Source organism: Cucurbita maxima, unplaced genomic scaffold (assembly GCF_002738345.1).
Source record: "Cucurbita maxima cultivar Rimu unplaced genomic scaffold, Cmax_1.0 Cma_Scf00008, whole genome shotgun sequence".
Taxonomy (NCBI): Eukaryota; Viridiplantae; Streptophyta; class Magnoliopsida; order Cucurbitales; family Cucurbitaceae; genus Cucurbita; species Cucurbita maxima.
This window is the reverse complement of record NW_019272024.1, coordinates 5,181,403-5,192,085: the sequence shown is the minus strand read 5'-3', so window position 1 is coordinate 5,192,085 and position 10,683 is coordinate 5,181,403. Positions and strand designations below refer to the sequence as shown.

Here is a 10,683-nt window from a genome sequence, read left to right as displayed (position 1 = left end):
ATCCAATCATAAACTGAGTCCCTCTCGGGACAGTGAGAGGGTGGGGCCCCATTGTTCAAGTCCCGGAATCAACATTTAAGAGAATTACTCATCTACTTACCCTATATGGGAAGGAGTGAATTTCATCTTGCGAGTTTATGTTCCCAGTTTCCTATTTGGTCAAAGTCCCCAAAATGGTAGGCTTATTGAATCGACTACAAAAGTCATTCTCACTCATGCAAATCAAGGGACAAGTCCTCATAGACAGAAGTTCATAACTCACTCATGATTAAGATCAAGTCGCACGTGATCATCTTGTGAAATATTAATCTTCTTAATTAACGGATTTATAAATAGAGATTAAATATTTCGTGGTCCAGTCTTATACAAACTCATTGTATAGAATACTTCCACTCACATGTCTCCACATGAATGATTTGGATCAAATCATTTGTAACAATTACAAAGCGGACCGTATCAATAGTGTTACTAGGATAAGGCACCCAACCTTATCCATATACTATAAATCTTTTAAGTTATTACTTGAACATGATCCTCGTGTATGTCAACTACATACTGTTCAAGTTTACCATAATAACCTTGGATCTTGGATTTTATATGATTATTGGATAATGTTTCACACAATAACAAATTACTTAATTCATAAATAAGAAAATGTTAAATTACAAAAGAAAAAAAAAATATATAGCTTTAAGGCACAAATCCCAACAATCTCCCACTGGCACTAAAACTAGTAGGATATACAATATGTGATCTAGGGCATAAAATGTACCCAACATTTTCTCCCACTTGCTCTAGAGTAGGTGAGACATATATTGTAGTCCTAGACTCTTTAGATGACCATCAAACACTCTAGCCTAGAGAGCCTCTGTAAATGGATCAACATAGTTGTCTGTAGAGGCTATCTTTGTGACAATCACATCTCCTCTCTGCACAATCTCTCTAATGAGGTGATATTTTCTCTTTATATGCTTCCCTCTTTTGTGACTTCTAGGTTCTTTGGAATTTGCCTCAGCACTACTATTATTACAAAAAAGTGTGATGGGTTTATCCATATTTGGAACTACTTCCAAGTTATTTAAGAACTTTTTAAGCCACACAGCTTCCTTTGCTGCTTCGCAAGTAGCCACATACTCAACTTCCATTGTAGAGTCTACGACACATCCTTGCTTGATGCTCCTCCAAACTATCGCTCCTCCACATTGGGTGAACACTGATCCTGATGTAGATTTTCTTGAATCCTTATCAGTTTGAAAATTAGAGTCAGTGTATCTTGTAAGGATCAAATCTTTGGCTTCATACAAAAGCACATAATTCCTTGTTTTTTTTGCAGATATTTGAGGATCGTTTTAATTGCAATTCAATGATCATATCCTGTGTTAGACTGATATCTTCTGACAATCACTATTGCATAACATATATCAGGTCTTGTACACAACATTGCATACATTAGACTTCCTACAACTAAGGCATAGGGAATCTTTCTCATATCCTCAACTTCTTGAGGTGCCTTGGGACATTGTTCCTTTGACAATATAATTCCATGCCTAAAAGGTAGATTACTCTTTTTAGAATTTTACATCGAATACTTGACAAGAATCTTGTCGATATAGGATGCTTGAGACAAGGCTAGCATTTTGTTCTTACGATCCCTTATAATTTGGATTCTTAGAACAAATTGTGCTTCTCCCAAAACTTTCATTTGCAATTGATTAGCTAGCCAATTTTTTATATCAGTAAGATAGCCTACATCATTTCCAATGAGTAGAATATCATCTACATATAAGACAAGAAAAGCTACTACTTTTCTATTGATTTTCTTGTATACACAAGGTTCATATTAAGATATGATATTTGGAGAATATATTTTAATCATTAGGTTTCTCTTAATCTTAGAAACCAAAAATACATTTTCTAAAAGTAAATAAGAATTGTTTAAAAATAACTTGACGCTTCCAACCGCGGTTGCTGACACAACCTCTCCAGTGTCACTTTCTTGAAAAGAAGAACAAACATGATTAGTGGCTCCTGAATCAATTATACAGATAGATTTAGCACCTTCCACTAAACAAGATTCAAGAACATGTAAATCATATTTACCTTCTTTTGATTTCTTTTTTTCGTCTAGGTATTTAGGGTTGTTTCTTTTCCAATGCTCATCTTCGTTGTAATTGAAACATTTCCCTTTTGCAGCTTTAACAACCTTGACTCTCTTACCTTTTGAGGTCGTTGTAGTCTCATTCTTCTTCTCACTAAATTTCCTCTTTTTGTTTTTACTAAATTTCCTCTTTTTGACTCTCTTACGGTTAGGTTATATACCAAAGTGCTATCGATATGAGAGTTTGATAAAAGAATAAGGGTAGGTTATGGGTAGAAAGGGATAGGTTTGTGATAGATTGATAGGACGATAACGTTAGGGTATGTTCCTATGATGATATGATTATGATACGACATGTGAATGATATATATATATGTTGTCATTTGATATGAAATATGTTATGGTACGAGATATGTGATAAATTAACATGTTTATGATATGATATATTGTGATGTAATATGTTATGGTATGATATGAATATTATGAAATGTTATGTTAAACGTATGAGACGTTATGTTATGTCTCCTAAATTGTGTGTATACAACCTGATATAAATGACATGAAATCACGATAAATGACATGAAATATAACACCAATAGAATTATATATGATATGAGAAATGAAGAATGAAAAACAATATTGATAAGAATCATTGTGTTCCAAATGGACCTATTGCCAAGAAGATTTAAAAAAATATGTCAACAATAAAATTCGAACCTACCAGCGAAGAGTTCAATTGATTTCAAATTTATCACATTAACCACTCAAGCATATCAACATTTATTAAAAAATGCTAGGTTTAATTTCATAAATTATGTAAAAGTCATATCATATATTATGAAATGTTATGTTAAACGCATGAGACGTTATGTTATGTCTCCTAAATTGTGTGTATACAACCTGATATAAATGACATGAAATCACGATAAATGACATGAAATATAACACCAATAGAATTATATATGATATGAGAAATGAAGAATGAAAAACAATATTGATAAGAATCATTGTGTTCCAAATGGACCTATTGCCAAGAAGATTTAAAAAAATATGTCAACAATAAAATTCGAACCTACCAGCGAAGAGTTCAATTGATTTCAAATTTATCACATTAACCACTCAAGCATATCAACATTTATTAAAAAATGCTAGGTTTAATTTATTTCAAATTTATCACATTAACCACTCAAGCATATCAACATTTATTAAAAAATGCTAGGTTTAATTTCATAAATTATGTAAAAGTCATATCATATATTATGAAATGTTATGTTAAACGCATGAGACGTTATGTTATGTCTCCTAAATTGTGTGTATACAACCTGATATAAATGACATGAAATCACGATAAATGACATGAAATATAACACCAATAGAATTATATATGATATGAGAAATGAAGAATGAAATCACGATAAATGACATGAAATATAACACCAATAGAATTATATATGATATGAGAAATGAAGAATGAAAAACCGATAAATGACATGAAATATAACACCAATAGAATTATATATGATATGAGAAATGAAGAATGAAAAACGATATTGATAAGAATCACTGTGTTCCAAATGGACCTATTGCCAAGAATATTTAAAAAAATATGTCAACAATAAAATTCGAACCTACCAGCGAAGAGTTCAATTGATTTCAAATTTATCACATTAACCACTCAAGCATATCAACATTTATTAAAAAATGCTAGGTTTAATTTTATACAAATTTATCACATTAACCACTCAAGCATATCAACATTTATTAAAAAATGCTAGGTTTAATTTTATAAATTATGTAAAAGTCAAATGGTCAATTTGACTATTCTTTGTGGAGATTAAAGGGGATCGAGAATAAATCCTGTCCACAAACACGGGAATAAATCCCGTCCACAAACATATCGGGATTGAATCCCAGCCACAAATGTCTTTTGTCGGGAGACTATAAATACCCACAATATATTATGTAAAAAACAGATTGGTGGATGAATGTAATTCAGATCTCAAATTGAGACGTTTTCCTTAGAAATCCGAGCATCATATTTGTCATTTCTAAGTTTCAAGCAATTCTTGTGGTAGAATTGCACCCGAGCCATTCAATCAAGCCTTGATCAAGTTAGATTGTGGAGTGACTCAATTTAGAACAAGGTTTTCAAATCTTGCTTCTAGATCTTCGATCGTAAGAGGTAATATAATTCTAGTCTTATCTGTTAGTTGATCCAAATTTAGTATAAGGAGGTGTTAATTACTTTTGATTCAAGGGTTCTTGCTTCAACAAAAGTTTGGATGGTTGGGCTGAGGATTAGGGTTGCTTATCAGTTTGAAATTAGAGCGTAGGTTGCATCTTTGTGGCGACTCTAGAATTGATTTTATCTTTAATTTCCGCTATTGTTTATCGTCTCTTTAAATCTGTCATTTATTTTCTTACTGTCATTTCCAACGTTCTTCATTATCCTTCTACTTTGTTTTTAGTGTTGTGTTAAAGATCATATTTAGATCTTGAAAGAAAAAAAAAATCTTATCATATTGTTCTTAATATATCCTTATCATTAGACCATTTGCATGTTTATTTGAAGATCAAATAAATTTCTATTCTCATTTTTCCCTAAAGCATATAAATCTGGAATTGTTGTGTTCGATCTTCACGACTATTCTCTTTGGAATTCATTTTTTTTTCAATGTGCAATTATATTAAAAAATATCTTTTTCCCTTATTTATTTGTTCATTTCTTGTTTTATTTTGTTGTTACTACATAATTACCTTGTCTTGATTGTCTTGAATAGCTCGCTACTATCAAAATTGCGTTATCCATATTATCTACCTTGATAAGAAATTAGTCACTTTCCCAAATAGCCTACCTTTGTGTGTTAAACCCAAGTGTTCCCGAGTGTAAAATCAGTGAGTTGAGTGTGTGAGGTCCTAAGCATATAAAACTACTCTTTGTACAATCATGAACCAAGACAAGAAAAATGGAGGGGAGATCAATGATCTAGTTGAAGAAGTCTAGAAGAATGAGAAGAAACTAGAAGATGGTATTCATTTGGCACTTATTACAAGAAGACTTCTTAAAACTCAAGTTATGGAGAATGATGTTGATGATCAAAGAGACAACCTATTTCACATGCGGTGTTTAGTCAAGGGGATTGCTTGTAGTCTTATCATTGATAGTAGAAGTTGCACCAATGTAGTAAGTACTATGTTGATCAAAATGTTGCAAATTTCAACTCAAGATCCTCCTAAACCTTACAAGCTCCAATGACTCAATCATAGTGGAACAATGAAGGTAATTTCCCAAGCTTTAATATCTTTAAATTTGGGAAAATATAAAAATGAAGTTCTTTGTGATGTGTTGCCAATGCATGCTGGAGACATATTGCTTGGCCGACCATGGTAATTTGACAGGAAGGTTATGTATGATGGCTATTTGAATCGGTATTCTTTTGTAAAGAATTGTAGAAAAACCACTCTTGTGCCTTTGAGTTCTGCAAATGTATTTGCTGATCAATTAAAGTTGGAAGAAAAAAAGAAAGAGTTTGAGGAAAAAGAGAGAAAAAATAGAGAAAAATCAAAGAGAAAAAACGAAGAATGAAAAAAAGAGATGAAATTGAAGAAAAAAGGAAGAGAGAGTTATTTGGCTAGAGTTGGAGAGGTGGGAAGGCTTTCACACAATGGAGGTTATTTGGTCTCTAACTATAACAACTTGATTTTGCCCACTGTTTTTCAATCTCTTTTACAGGAATTTGAAAACATGTTTCAAGATAAAGAAATACCTCACATTAGAGGTACTGAACATAAAATAGACTTCATTCCAAGGACTGTTATTCTTTATAAGCCAACTTATAAAGTCAATTCAACCGAGACAAAAGAAATTCAAAGGCAAGTGGAGGAGCTCATGGAGAAGGGCTATGTACGAGAAAGTTTGAGTTCATGTTCTATACGAGACTTATTGGTGCCAAAGAAAGAGGAACCTTGGCGCATATGCATGGATAATAGAGTCATCAACAAAATCACGGTAAAGTATCGACATCCTATTCCTAGGTTAGACGATATGCTTGATTTATTGCATGATTCGTATCTATTTATAAAAGTTATGCCTTTTAGGTTAACTAATGCTCCTAGTACACCTATGCGCTTAATATATAATGTTTTGAGAAAATATATGTGAAAACATGTTGTTTATATTGATGATATTATAATTTATTTGAAGATTTTGCTTGAACATGTAGAGCATGTTAAATTAGTTTTGGTTACACATAGAAAATAGAAATTTAATTTTAATAAGGGTAGTTTTTGCATGGAAAAAGTTCACTCTTTTGCGTCATAGTTGATAAAAGTAGAATAACATTAAATAGAGACAAAGTTAAATTCATAATGTATTTACCAACACCAAAGAGTGCACGTAAAATTCGGAGTTTTCATGAATTAGCTAATTTTTATAAGAGATTTATAAATGATTTTAGAACCATAACTGAACTATTGAATGACTTAGTGAAAAAGAATGTTGTTTTTAAATGGGGAGGAATGCAAGAAAATGCATTCAATTTTCTTAGGAACAAACATCATTATTTGTTTTGCCTAGCTTTTATAAAACTTTTGAAATTGGATGTGATGCATGTAGTTTGGTCATAATAAGTGTTGTTTTAATTCAAAATGAAAAGTCGTGAGTGTATTTTAGTGAAAAACTAAATGGGGCAATATTGAAATACCTTACCTATGATAAAGAATTCTGTGTAGTTCATATATTGCATGTACCGCAACACTACTTATGGTCTAGAGAATTTGTGATCCATTTTGATCATGAAAACTTGAAGTATGTGAAGGGTCAAAGCAAATTGAACCGTAGACATGCAAAGTGGGTGGAATTCATTGAAACATTTTCGTATGTCATCAAGTATAAGCAAGGTAAGAATAATACAGTAGATATGATCTCTTTACTTCTCTTACTGCAAAAATTCTTGGAGTTGAGCATATTATTGAATTATATAGAGATGACCCAGACTTTAGAACTATTTATGCATCTTGTCTTGCAAAAAAAAAAAAAAGTGGTGGATGATTATTATGTGTTTCATAATTTTTTAATTACTAAGAGTATGTTTTGTATTCCTAAATGCTCTATAAAAGATTTGTTTTGAGAGAATCATATGGTGGTGCCTTAATGGGACATTTTAGGATTAATAAAGTTTATAAGATGTTGCATAACCACTCTTGTTGGCCGAAGATAAAGCATGTAGTAGATAGATTTATGGATGATGCAAAGCATGATGCTGACTTATTCTTTAAGAAAGTAGTTTATGGATTTATTCCTAAATGCTCTATAAAAGATTTGTTTTTGAGAGAAACATATGGTGGTGCCTTAATGGGACATCTTAGAATTAATAAAGTTTATAAGATGTTGCATAAACACTTTTGTTGGGAGACTATAAATACCCACAATATATTATGTAAAAAATAGATTGGTGGATGAATGTAATTCAAATCTCAAATTGAGACGTTTCCCTTAGAAATACGAGCATCATATTTGCCATTTCTAAGTTTCAAGCAATTATTGTGGTAGAATTGCACCCGAGCCATTCAATCAAGCCTTGATCAAGTTAGATTGTGGAGTGACTCAATTTAGAACAAGGTTTCCAAATCTTGCTCCTAGATCTTCGATCGTAAGAGGTAATCTAATTCTAGCCTTATCTCTTAGTTGATCCAAATTTAGTATAAGGAGGTGTTAATCACTTTTGATTCAAGGGTTCTTGCTTCAACAAAAGTTTAGATCGTTGAGCTGAGGATTAGGGTTGCCTTATCAGATATGATATAAATGATGAACAATATGTGAAATGATATTAAAAATGATATGATATGTACAGAACGCTAGCTGGTTGTATTAAATAATAATGAAAACGGAAAAATGTTGGGACCTCATGTATTATGTATGCTCATGCATTGGGGGATACCCCTATTCCATCACGAGGGTATGGATGTGTACATCCACGAGGTAGGCGAAGTATCATTATGTTCTACATAATGCTACCGTGAAAGTTACTAATTCTAATGGGTGTCGGTAGCAGTAGAGCTACCAGAGAAGGTTCATCCAACAAGAAAAGGGGGCTCAGCGGTGTGCGAACTGTCTGGTGAGCCCATACCCGCACGTATGGGCTGTGTGTAGAGTATATGGTACACATCCAAGCTGCCCATTAGAATAGTGTTGTAGGAAAAATTGATAAGTCCCATCATAGCATTTTGCATGTTCTTGTTGCATAATTTCCAATAGTGGGATCACTTACTAAGTATTTTTTTAAATACTCAAATCATGTGCTACTCCATTTTTTAGGGTAAGGCAAAACATTCATGTACGGCTGACGACGATATCGCAACTCGAGACCATGGCACATGCATAGAGTTTTCGTATTTATTTTCTTAGACTTAGGCTAGAATAGGAGGTTTTAATTTAAACATTTATTTATTTTATTAGCATTTTGTTGTGTCGTTTTAAAGGTGTTTTCAAAACACGTAAGTACATTTAAATGAAGTATTTTTGCATTCATGTTTATGACATGTAAACAATAGCAACATTAAATTAAGTAGAAAATTTCAGGCAATAACACATTAATATATTTTTAATATTTAATGTATCAAATACAATAAATATACTTTTCTAATTTGAACATTTCAAATTTATTCTTTCAACTAAATTTACCTTTTTGGTGTTATTATGAGCTAGCATAGGGACCTTATGGATCTACGGGTTATTAGCTCCAATGACATCAAATTGATTAACTAAACTCTTTAATTAATTAATTTTCATTCATTAACTATAGGTCACTCCACTATAGTCCTATAGTTGAACTCTTATGCGCTGTAAGACAAGTTATATCCATGGGTTATTATTAAAGACAAGTCGATCCTTCACCAATTATTGGTCAAAAGTTCATTTTACCCCATAATTACATCTTGTACCTTAAGTACCATTGATTCTCTAATAAACAATTCGTTTATGATCCAATCATAAACTGAGTCCCTCTCAGGCCAGCGAGAGGGTAGGGTTCTATCGTTCAAGTCCCGAAATTAGCACTAGAATTACTCATCTACTTACCCTATATGGGAAGGAGTGAATTCCATCTCGTGAGGTTATGTTCACAACTCCCTATTTGGTCAAGTCCCCAAAAAGGTTGGCATATTGAATCGGCTACAAAAGTCATTCTCACCCATGCAAATCAAGGACAAGTCCTCATAGACAAGAGTTCATAACTCACTCATGATTAAGATCGAGTTGCACATGATCATCCTGTGAAATATTAATCTTCTTAACTAACAGATTTATAAATAAAGATTACATATTTCGTGGTCTAGTCTTGTACAAACTCATTGTATAGGATACCTCCACTCACATATCTCCACATGAATGATTTGGATCAAATCATTTGTAACAATTACAAAGCGGACCGTATCAATAGTGTTACCAGGATAAGGCACCCAACCTTATCCATATACTATAGACCTTTTACGTTATTACTTGAACATGATCCTGTATGTACTGTTCAAGTTTACCATAATAACCTTGGATCTCATATGATTATTGGATAAGGTTTCCCACCTCAACAAATTACTTAATTCATAAATAAGAAAGGTTTAATTAATAAAACTATGATATTTAGTGCACAAATCCTAATACCACATACATGAACTTAAAACTAAATCAGTAATTTGATAATCTTAATTGGGTCTGTAAAGCATTTGAACAAAAAAAAACTTAGTGACTATTGATATTTTTCAACAAGAAGGTTAAATTTGGATGATTTTGACATCTATGATCTATAGGTGACACCCATAAATAGCTTCGCTATCAACATCTTTTTGGCTCGTTTTTCATTTGGGCACAGTTGTTCGCGCATTGGGTAGTTCAAAAAACTACTTTCCATTCTTTTTATCTTAGTATTTCCTTAGTAAACATAACTAGGACCTAAATCAAAGAACAAGAGTCTACTGTACCGTATAGGTGAACTTAAAACCAAAACCTTAAGGTAGGAAACCCTAATTGGGTTGTGTAAATCATTCACTCAAAAAAACGGAGTGACGGTCAATAGTTTTCGACACTATAGTGAAAAATATTCTAGTTGGATGATTTTGACACGTATAATCAGTAACTGAAACCAAAAAATAGTTACACTTTTGGTTATCTTTTTGTCTCGTCTTCAATCATTGTATCGTTGCTTTCATGTTAGGGCAGTTTGCACATGTATGATCAGTAACCGATACCCGATAATCTTTTCAGCTTGATTTCCATCGGGGTACAATTGGGACCTAAATTTTGAAGCAAAAGAGCCTATGTGCTCCATATTTGAACTTTAAATCAAAAACCCTAATTTAGAGTTCATGTAAAACATTCAATAAACTAAGTGAGACAACTAAGTGAGGATCGATTATTTCAACACTATGTTCAAGTTCCTTGATGAATAACCAACACCTAAAAAACCTTCAAGGTAGGCAATGTTTTCAGCTTGTTTTTCGCCAGGGTGCTATTTTTTTTTTTTTTTTTTTTTTTTTTTTTTTTTTTTTTTTTTTTTTTTTTTTTTTTTTTTTTTTTTTTTTTTTTTTTTTTT

The 10,683-nt window shown here is 32.2% G+C and overlaps 1 long non-coding RNA gene across 1 annotated transcript in view; it reads left to right on the top strand.

The window, feature by feature from the left end:
* Window positions 1-341: 341 nt before the first annotated feature.
* LOC111483336 overlaps window positions 342-10,683 on the top strand; it is a 16,019-nt gene continuing 5,677 nt past the window's right edge. Inside the window, exons 1-2 of the long non-coding RNA XR_002718346.1 lie at window positions 342-353; window positions 6,994-6,997. This is a non-coding gene — a long non-coding RNA (uncharacterized LOC111483336). The remainder of the gene's footprint in view (window positions 354-6,993; window positions 6,998-10,683) is intronic.